At 35.8% G+C, this 12,216-nt stretch overlaps 1 long non-coding RNA gene across 1 annotated transcript in view; it reads left to right on the forward strand.

The window, feature by feature from the left end:
* The window catches only part of LOC136852021 (uncharacterized), a 225,792-nt gene extending 215,447 nt beyond the window's left edge, over positions 1-10,345 (forward strand). The window contains exon 3 of the long non-coding RNA XR_010857050.1: positions 10,053-10,345. This is a non-coding gene — a long non-coding RNA (uncharacterized lncRNA). The remainder of the gene's footprint in view (positions 1-10,052) is intronic.
* The last annotated feature ends 1,871 nt before the right edge of the window (positions 10,346-12,216 follow it).

Here is a 12,216-nt window from a genome sequence, read left to right on the forward strand (position 1 = left end):
CTGTCAAAGAAAAGGCGGAAATTATTTATGTCATCTATGGATTATAAGAACAATTCATACGATGTGATGAAAAGTCTTTATTGTTACATTTATAAGAGATGCCATAGAAATATATCATTTGCTTTATACAAATACCCAAATGAGGCAGAGTAAAATTCCCATTAATATATATATATATATATATATATATATATATATATATATATATATATATATATATATATATATACACACGTGACAGAAAAATTGCCACTGGGAATATTTCCCGTTGGAAGATTGCCCCGTGGGTAAATTGCCATTGTGGGATGATTGTCATGGAGAAAACTGCCAGGGGGGAAAATTGCCATTTAACAAGTGCAATTTATACAGAAAAGAAAAAAAGGATTGAAAGGAAAATCCATTACTATCAAAACTTTATGTAAATTTATTTAAAAGTTGCCATTTACTACTTATATAGAATTTATAAAATAAATATTTGAATTAAGAACCATTACAATCAAAACTTCACTTGAATTTATTGAAAAACTTTACTTGGAGATGTTGACACACCTAAAAAATATGCATATTATATGCGATGCCCTGTAAATACAACATTTTATTATTACTGTCATATTCTGAAATGAGGATTGAAAGGAAAAGCCATCACTATCAATTGCCCGTTTACTTTTTAACTGTCATCTTACAAATTAGCAAGCATGTCTTTTAAGCTATGAACTAAAAGGGGAGACCTGCCAGGCAGAAAATTACCCGCTTACTTTTCCAAATTAGCAAAGAAGTCTGTATCAACAGTCAGTATTCCTATAGCTCCTTTTGAATTTGCTGTTTTTAAATATTTTTAGCCCATTATGGTATCTGTGATAAAAAGTGAAAGAGGAAAAGACATTCTGGTCGATGATTTTGCAATATATGGACCATCTGAATGGCAAGAGTAACAGTGGCACTGTCCTACATTGGGAGAGCAAGGAAAGAGAATCTAAAGGTTGCAGATCTAGAGTACGCATGAACTCACAGAACGGTATTGTTGAAAATTTAAAGAATGTAAATAACCATATACATACACTCATCAAGCAAAGATAAGTTGAAGCTAAACAAACTCAAAGAGATTTAAAAGTTGAAATAGCTTCTTCTCATGAATCAAGTCGTTCCTTAATGTCTGAATTTGCCACCGGTCTTGACGAATGTGGACTTTCTCAGTTGCCAAATCTATCTATGTCATGTGAGTCGAAATATTAGGAATTGGAGACAAAGAGAATGCAATTTTCCTCCTGTTCCATCTAGTAGAAGCGGCTATGATATTCCACTGCAATTTCAAAATCTTTCCTCAGGAGCCCGATTTCTTCAATGTGACCCTGGAGATAGAATATTGATCTTTGTTTCGAATGTAGGAGGGGCTGGAGGATCTTAAGCAGTACAAAAATGGGGCAGTCGATGGTACATCAAGATTGCTCCTGAAGTTTATTACCAAATTCTCACAATTCATGTTCAGACCGAAAATATAATCATTCTTCGAGTTTTTGCCCTTATGCCAAACAAAACAGAGGCTACCTTCATAACTGTTTACAGCAAAATGTAGGAGCTTGTTGGTGATACTCCTGAGCATGTAACAGGTGATTTTGAAAAAGTGTCTAACAATAATAGGCAGTAAAACATGTCTTTCTCTAATGCTAATTATAATGACTGTCTTTTTCATTTTGGTCAAGCACTGTATAGGAAAATGATTTTTAATTCAAATAATTATTATATAAATTATATATAAGTAGTAAATGGCAATTTTTAAATAAATTTACATAAAGTTTTGATAGTAATGAATTTTCCTTTCAATCATTTTTTCATATCTTTATAAATTGTACTTATTAAATGGCAGGTTTCCGCCTGGCAATTTTCTCATAATGGCAATTTACTCACGGGAAATATTCCCAGTGACAATTTCCCCACTGGCAGTTTTCCTAGCACCATATACATACACACGCGCACACGCACACACACACACACACACACACACACACACACACATATATATATATATATATATATATATATATATATATATATATATATATATATATATATATATATATATATATATATATATATATATATCAAATATATGACTCAAATTTTGTTTCATAACTACGCACAAAATATTTCAACTGCGCACGTGCATACTTAATAAACTATATTTAAATTTCATTCATTCCCTCATGGTTTGCACTTACACTTACATTTACAGGTTTTGCAGCTTATTTGCCATTTTCCTGGTGGAGGTAGTATCTCTGTTCAAAATGCGTAGCCTGAAAAAAGTACGGCAACGAATAAAATAAGGTGTTACATCATTCAGCAAAGGATAAAGTGCCTAATAATCCTTTTTCACCATACTAACACTTGAACATATTTTCCAAGGTTTTTAATTTTTCCGAAAATGTCTTTGATGGTTTTTTTGAACTTTCCCTCTTCTCTGCTTATTGCACCAATTCATGTGCTTCTCCTGTTGGCGAATATGTGCCAAGGAGCCATATTCAGAAAATTTATGAACGATAAAGCCTCCAAAGTATTCTAGACCTTCTTCTTCTTCTTCTTCTTCTTCTTCTTCTTCTTCTTCTTCTTCTTCTTCTTCTTCTTCTTCTTCTTCTTCTTCTTCTTCTCCCCACTCACTGACCTTTGGTCTGTGGTGCATGTGATGTCATTTTCTTCCCCAACAGAATTCTAATTATTTGGTCAGCAAAATGCCATTGCTGATAGGCTGAATTCCTGTTGAAGAGATTCATTATGATCGGCAGGGAGATAAGAAAAACAACCAGATGAGACATTATTGACTTTATGCTGCCATCAGTATTATAATTTGATCCGGAGAGGGAGATACTTTTTCCCCTAGATGATGTGATCTAAACCGATGTTTAACTGACACAGGTGATGTTCTTACACCGTCCTGATTTAGCCTGTTTTTTTTTACCATGTCGAGTAATTTAGGCAAAGACTTAAAAGAGATGACCAAGCCTTTCTGAATCTGGTAAAGTCCTCTTCTTTCCACAGATCCTCATCAGTCATGCTGTCCGATACTTACGTTTGTGTATGCAAGTGTAACCCATAAACATTTCTTGCCGGTTTCTCGTCGTAAGGCCCTCGAGAGTTCAATAAGTCAAACCAGTAATCAGTTAGGGATATGAAAAGCTTGCCCGTGCAAGTGTTGAAATAAACCCTTGGTCTCTAACCCTAAGGACTGCCGTGATTTGGCAGTGGTTTCGGTGTTAAATCATCATCGTTGTTAATGGGGTCGTTTCTTGTTTTAAAACAAGGGGTGGCGTGCGCGTCCTTGTCTAAAACAGTTTTTTTCCGTCTCTAGGATTTCTGTAAGTATTTTAAAGTGTGTTGTGGTTGGTTCTATATGGGTTGTCCTGGCCTGGTTAAATACTTGCATTCGTGATGAATTTTGAATTAAGATCGTTTTCACTCTACTACAACTCCTAATGAAACGATATCTTGGTACAATACTACAACTCCTAATAAAACGATATCTTGGTACAAAACTACCCTTCAGACACTGGTAGACAGTAGAGAGAAACGTTTGATAGACCTCAGAAGGGCAAACACAGTAGACAATAAGAAGAAATGTTAAATAAAACTCATGAGGTTAGATACGGTAGAATATAGGAAGCTGAGGGAATGTTTCTCTTGCGTTACTGTGACGATTGATTTCATAATAATAATAATAATATCGATAATCATAATATCTTTTTCGGTAGCATGTGTCCTATCTACAGTAGTCAGGGTGAATCCAGAAAAAGCACAGCACTCACTGCCATGTTCATCAGTTAACTTATGAATGAAGGATGGGCATTGTGCTGAAATTTCCAATATGGCAGCTGCTTCATGTACTGTACTACGCGGGAGCAGTTATTCCCGCTCAGGCATTCGTAAATGTGTCTAGAATTCGCGTCTGGAAATTTGCAACATTTTTGCTGTTACAGATGTTGTTGTTTTGCTCAAAGGAGAATAATAATGACCTCGACGATAATAATGAAGTCTCCGAAGGTCACCTTACTGAGGTTGAGATGTTGAAGACTTTCAAAAGGTCAACAAGTTGTGAATCGTTAACTACACATTATGGATTTCTCATCACACACACTCACACGCGCACACACACACACACACACACACACACACACATATATATACACACACATATATATATATATATATATATATGTGTGTGTGTGTGTGTGTGTGTGTGTGTGTGTGTTTTGAATGATATTTGATTTAAAGCCTAAGATGAGCACCTTACCCGTTCATTCAAACCTTGGTTTGGTCCTAGCCTTTGAGGATGAGATGTCCTTGTTTAATTGTGGGTTCAAATATCCCCTCCTCATTCTCAGTCACTTAGTAACGATTTGCCATAGTTGCTCTTTATGGAATACGTGTTAATTTTATTAGTTTAGTTTGTTCATATTACCTTGCATCTCTCTTATTTTCTTATAGGAATTGTTTTTCTGCGGATATTGATAGTTGAGTAATGTCTTTTTGTCGTATTCCATTACGCGGAATTTTGATAATAATAATAATAATAATAATAATAATAATAATAATAATAATAATAATAATAATAATAATAATTTTTTAAAGTTGAGAGTATATATAAATGTCAGTTTTCTTCCTAACGTTAGTCAGTATTACGTTAAAATTCCTATAAACTGACATCCATTCGTGTCTACAAGTGTGAGTATCGTCTATAAAAGAAAAGCCTATCTTAACCTCGCATACGCAAGGTTATGTCCGCAGGGGGCGCAAAGCGATCCGTGCAGACCACATGGTAAGCAACGCCATTTTGTGCATATTTACAATTTCCCCCATGGCACTTGCCTAGACAACACCACTGTGAAGGCTGGAGAGACCAGGGAAATTCGTACTAGGATAACTTCATTTTCTCTCTCTCTCTCTCTCTCTCTCTCTCTCTCTCTCTCTCTCTCTCTCTCTCTCTCTCTCTCTCTCTGAAAGCACGCTGAAAAGTAGGAAAAGTAAAACCATAAGAATCTTCACCGGAACTTGGCCCATAAGCCCCCAAGGCCTAAGCATATATCGGGCAGGGCGTAAGCGACCTCTTCCCGACTTACTGCAATAGGAAAAGTAGCACGTTTAAGTGAACTTCCTCATGCATACACACATAAATATGTATATATACATATGTATATATATATGTATATATATGTATGTTTGTATGCATGTATAAAAGGTACAGTCTTGTACTGAGGTAGGTAGAAGGAAATTTTTCAATAAAAGGAATTGTCTAGCGATATATATATATATATATATATATATATATATATATATATATATATATATATATCTAAACACACACACACATATATATATATATATATATATATCATATGTATGTGTAATGTATTTATATATATATATATATATATATATATATATATATATATATATATATATATATATATATATATGTATATATATATATCTAATACATCAGCACAGTGTCGTATACTCAGGAAGGTAGAAAGAAACTATATATATATAAATATATACACTCTGTATATTAAATAAATATATATACGCACATATAGATATATATAGATATTGATTGACAGTTCATATTATTGTGAATATCCTTCTGTGTACACTATATATATATATATATATATATATATATATATATATATATATATATATATATATATATATATATATATATATATATATATCTGATTTGGGTCATTTGTGGGTTCAGGCTACTAAGGAAAACAAGACAGGAGTAAGTTTACATGCACGACTTGTAGGACATGCAGAAATAATAATCGAGGGAGCGTTTAACACAGAGTATATTATCTCAAGCTACAAAGGCGCCCTTTTATTATGGTGATTATGAGTACGTTAATTATTATAGGCAAACCCGGACGGCGGTGGGTACTCGTTATGGCACGACGTGGTGAACATCTTTATGGGGAACACACCGGTACTTGATTGTACACTTTATAGCGCGGGTCACATTTTCCCCTTGTGGGTGGCACTCACTTCCACCTCGAAAGGTGATTGGCCATTGGTGTTACTAGGCCTTCGAAAACCAATTAGGGCACTGGAATACCCACGCTAACTTTCAACGGTTTTTGGGGGAAGAAGGGGGTGAGTTACCCCCACTTTTTTGGCGGTTAACTCCTAGAGGCGCACATACAAAGTATCACTGTTTTAACTGCTCGCGGGATTTCCAATAACTAAAGGGAAAGGGCTTTGTTCAAAACTGTCGCAATCAGCTCATCTATATACTGTATATTTATATTGATAGACAGTTCATATTATTGTCGAATATTCTTTTTACACGTTCACATACTTATATGTATATATTATATTTGTATATATAATATAAACATATATATATATAGTATATATATATTCAAAACTAATCTGTTTCTTCTAACAGGAGTTGGCTTTAGAGAAAAAATCCCACTGGTCACTGCCACATTCATACTGTATCTACCATGTCATGGATGAATGGATGCAGCCCCAGAGGAGTAAAATTGAACAACTTTGTCACTTTGCATAGGCGCCATCTGAATCACCTTGCGTTTGCTCTCGTTATCTCTGGACGTGAAGGGCCTTCCATTCCAGTGCGTCTCATACCATCACCCAGTAGTTTCTAGTTTTTTTCTCTCCTCTTCTCTTTGCCCTTGACATTTGTGAAATGCTCCCTCTTCTAATATACTGTTTCATAACAAACACGTGATAAGCAAACCCTCCTCCAAGGCTAAAACCACACTTTCTGCCCCTATTAGTCATTCTGTTATGTTTCACTTTCTTATTCACCTTTTCTGCAATGTTGTGTCTCTGTAACTCTTACATTCACCTCAGTCACCTTTACTTTGCCTCTATGCAGAGAAACCATTATTTCTCTCAGCCATTCTGCCAAAACCTATCCTTCATCCAGAAACAACTTACGAAGTTAAGTATATCTTAGCTTAACCAGACCACTGAGCTGGATAACAGCTCTCCTAGGGCTGGCCCGAAGGATTAGATTTATTTTACGTGGCTAAGAACCAACTGGTTACCTAGCAACGGGCCTTACAGCTTATTGTGGAATCCGAACAACATTATGACGACAAATGAACTTCTCCCTCAGTTCTGCCTCATTTTAAAACTTGCTCCATTGAACCATTTAATTAATACATCATAATTCTGAGATCTTTTTGTTTATTGACCTTTCTCTGTAGGACAACTTTTGGTTTGCTGTAAAAGAAAACTGTTGAGATGGCTTTTTCCGTCCATCCCCACTTTTTTTGTCTGCCCTCAGATCTTAAAAACTACTTAGGCTAGAGGGCTGCAAATTGGTATGCTGATCACCCACCCTCCAATCATTAAAAATACCAAATTGCAGCCCTCTTGCCTCAGTAGTTTTTTTTTTTTATTTAAGTTTAAGGTTAGCCATGGATCGTGCGTCTGGCACCACTATAGGTGCCAGCCGCCGACCCATCTTCACTTGACTGCATCTGGGGAGCAACTGAGCGTTGCCCGTTCATGGCTGAGAGTTTAATACTGCAGCACATCGAGAGTTTCATACAGCATTATACGCTGTACAGAAAACTCGATTGCGCCAAAGAAATTTTGGCTCATTTTTTACTTGTTTTATTCTCTCTTAATTTCTTGTTCACATCTTCCCCTCAGTTTTTACGAGTTGCCCACTTCTCTTGCTCAAGTTTTTCTTGATTACCTTACACCATCCTCCTTTATGCCTGCACATGAGACTGCCATAAATAATCTCTTTTTTTTTTAGCCCACTAAACCTACCATTATCTCATTTCACCACTTACAGTCTTTAATCCCCTCTCCCTACCATCCTATAACCACAAACACTCCCGGTTGTCTCCATGACCCATCATGGAATTTTTACAAACTGCTCATCTACCTCTTCCTCCATTATGTCTTGAACCCTAGCCCATTTTTCATTCACCTTTCGTTGTATATATATATATATATATATATATATATATATATATATATATATATATATAATATATATTATATATATAATATATATATATATAATATATATATTATATATATATATATATATATATATATATATATATATTTTTTTATATCCACAGACATTAAGCTACAAATTTCGTTTAATATCCAGTTCACTCTACCTCGGAAATAATATCGAAGGGGAATTATAGCTGATGATAAATGGTTCGTCACCTGGTGGAGCAACAACAGCAACAACCTCCGACTTCAGTGATGAGTAATTTTATGTATATAGATATAGATAGATATATTTATAAATATATATATATATATATATATATATATATATATATATAGATATAGATAGATATATTTATAAATGTATATATATATATATATATATATATATATATATATATATATATATATATATATATATATGTGTGTGTGTGTGTGTGTGTGCGTGCGCATGTGTGTTTGTATGCTAATCTAATGGTTAATGTAATGAATTTAGGTGATGTCATGCCCATATAGTACCCACACTGTAGACATAGGGAGAAGTAAACATTTACTCTTCCTTGTATTATGCTTTTGTCCTCTTGACATCTTGTAATGGGTTCACTGTCAGAGACATAAACATGATTTAGGTCTGTGCTAGGCCCTGCGGTAATGAGAACGAGGGTTAATAGCTTTCTGATATACATGATGCTCTGAATTGACTCGAGTGAGGCGGATATTCGTGTACTCAGATGATGTTATCGAACCTTCAGTATGGTCACGATCAAAGTGTACTAAGTTAAGCCACACGCTTAAGAATGATTAGTGTATAATGACGATGATTAGCATTGCCCACCTTTTCGTCACTGTTCAGTTCGAAACAAAGAAGTCCGATGATATGTCCTGCAGGGAAACGACATGCCGACATGAATATAAAGTCATTTGAACAAAAAACATATAAAAACTGGAGGACGACAGTCAAGAATTCTCTGGGGACTTTTAAGCAGAGTTCGGATCAACTGACTGCAGCTACCCAGTCGACCGTCTGAGCCTCGGCGGATTCCGACGGTAACCGAGAAGTGTGAGTCCCGGCAGTCAACGTTGCTGATTCGAGGAGTTGTTCGTGTGATATTTTCACGAGTAAAGTTCAGTGCCACGAAGAATTCTTCTAACCAACCCCTGGCTGCCAGCTATATATATGTGTGTGTGTATGTCTATATATATATATATATATATATATATATATATATATATATATATATATATATATATATATATATATATATATTGTCTCAAATATATGCTGTTCTCATCTCTCTGCTTGCATGGACTGTAGACCCACGTGTAGAGTGGTAGAGACCTCGATGTTTGGAGAGAAGGGACCGGTCAGGAAAAAACAGGAGATTAGTCATGGGGGCGGGGGTTGGGAATAAACATGCCAGCATACATTTTAGATACCCTTGTTCCAGGAACTATATTCCTGTGTTCCTCCTTTTCAGCTGGTCTTAATTGTTTTTCAAAAGCACCAACACTCCTTAATCCGGTAGCTCATTCCGTGGCCTGAAGGCCTATAGACGAATCATAACCGGGTTGAAGGAGCCGGTGGAAGTCAGTTCCTACTCTAGTCACCACAAGGCAACATCTTTTGCCTACTCGTTCCCGAAGTTCGGACCAGATTCCTTTGTCTTGGCTCACTGCCATACTGTAATTAGGGTCAGAAGAGACCCGGGCTCCAAGTTACCCAAACAGGGTTAATTTGAAGACCCATTGGAGCAACTAGCTGTTTTTGCAAATAATATACATTGCAATTCTGGAGTGCCCAGTAAGTCTGAAGTTAGTAATTAAATGTCAGTGTCTGTTCCTCTCACTCAGTCTCTCATTTCTTCTCAAGATTTCGTTCTCCCAAAAATAATATCACTTGGTATAACTAGCATGTTTGTTCCCCATATGAATTAAATTCATTAATGAAATAATCCCTTGCCCATTGCTATAGAGAGTAAATCAGCCCTCCATTGTGATAGAGTATAGCAAGTGAGAGACTCTTTTATACATGAGTTCTTATCTGTGAAATCTATTTCCAGAAACGTGTCATCTGTTTCCACCTCGCATATCCTCGCCAGCCATCTTGCTTGGGAAAAATTTCTGCCTTATTGTGGCAGGCTACTCGATGCGCAACATTCTAGAAATTATTAATTGCATAGGAGTCCTCAGAGGGGACCCAGTTTCCGTTGTGTGATCGATTGTAGCAGTACTGTATTTATTGTAACAGAGTCAATATCTGGATGTGTTGTTAATTCTACCAGTAACTTTCTTTGTTGAGATCTAAGTCAGTATTCTTTGATTAAATTGTTTATGTTGTGTTCAATAAAGTAATAATTTTGTGCTGATCCCAATCTCAGTTGGCGACCTACCATTATTCTTATATGTCATTTTTGTAGATTTCCTGTAGTAATTGGTATATACGTGCATCCACTGTGAGTGCAATTCAAGGCGGACCTATTAATTAATTCATTAACGTAATTACTCTTAGACAAACAAATTATATATATATATATATATATATATATATATATATATATATATATATATATATATATATATATATATATATATATATATATATATATATATATTTTATTATATTACATATTCTGGTGGTCATGTCCAACTTTTCTGCCTTCCCTCTAAATTATGACAGTGTATAACAGACACCTCACACGTCTCGAACTGTCGAGCTAACCGCTCAGTTCTCCTCGCTGCTGGGAGAAAGGGAGCTGGGGATTTGGTACGATACAAGTACACATTCGCTACCGGGGTCTAAGCGATGTCAGGCAGGGCAGCCGATCGAGGCTACGGCTTACCCCAACGCCAAATCAAAGTCCTTCAAAAGAAGGCATCGTGCTTACCCCATATAAAAATGGGAAAAAGCACGTTAAAACGTTAAAATGACGACCAGAATTTGATGGTGTTGGGCAGATGGCTCTGATGAATAGTATTGCAAAAATGGATAAACGGTCTTGTCTGCACTCCTTTATCATCACAGATTGTTTATGGTGGGCGTGAATGGTAGGTTGTTAGCAAGTATGCATCCATCTTTTAAGGAGTGCTATCCAACATTTTTTAATATTACTGTGATAACTTCCATTATTCTGGTCATAATGTATACAGTATAGAGTAAATGAAAGCGATATCCATTTCGTATCATGTCACCATCATGTCCCGAAACACATTCTCATCATCAACCCTGATCTTGTGTGAGCTTTGATGGGAAAGTAGGAACTTATCTTTGTAACTGATGGCCAATGTTGGTTGTGACGCCAGTAAATATGTAGAAATCAGTCAGTCGCAATCTGAGTTTAGCTAATCTTTAAACTGGATTTTGTAGTAAACAATGCAAAAATACTACTACTACTACTACTACTACATTATTAATAATAATAATAATAATAATAATAATAATAATAATAATAATAATAATAATAATAATGTATGCGCCACAGCGTTTATCTCTGTCACAGGAAAGTGCACGTCACTTTCAAGTATTGGACTGGAAAACGCAGACCGACGTACATTATGTCATAAGTATTCAAAATGACTTTTGAATACTGTCCCAATTTTTTATTGGAGATGTGCGGTAGTGATAATGACAATAATGCACTTACTTCAACTCAGGGCCATGTGCAAATGCTTCGAAGGTACCCATTATAGACAAATACACACTTACACAATTAATATAGTTGTGACAGTTACATTCCTCCTCATCATCGTAAAATCAGTGAAGTATTGGAGATATGGAGTTTTATTCATTCAATAAACTCATTAAATTTATTTAGGAAACCGTTACATAACTGCTACGCATGAGACATTTGTTAAAGACGGTTTCACCTAAATGTGAATCAGTGCCATCATTAATACAGTGATTAATATTTGTAATTAATTTTTGTTAGATTTCTCTTATCAATCACAGCCACGGAAAGGGCAACCAGATATCCCTACCTTGCCCAGGCCGGAAGAAAACGAGAAACTCTAGACCTGTTTAATGAAGGATGAGATGATGTAAGTGGAAGTGGGGTATTCAAGAACTTATTACGAGGGGAACAAATCGGTTCCGGAACTGTGCCATCCGAGACTTACGATGTCCTGCGAGTGACTGCAGGAAGAGGCTGGCTGACGTGTTACAAGGCCGCCTGATGAGGAGACACTGACTGCATCTCAGATATGGTACTTAGAGGAGGAGAGAGAGCT

Source organism: Macrobrachium rosenbergii, chromosome 3 (genome assembly GCF_040412425.1).
Source record: "Macrobrachium rosenbergii isolate ZJJX-2024 chromosome 3, ASM4041242v1, whole genome shotgun sequence".
In the NCBI taxonomy this organism is placed as follows: domain Eukaryota; kingdom Metazoa; phylum Arthropoda; class Malacostraca; order Decapoda; family Palaemonidae; genus Macrobrachium; species Macrobrachium rosenbergii.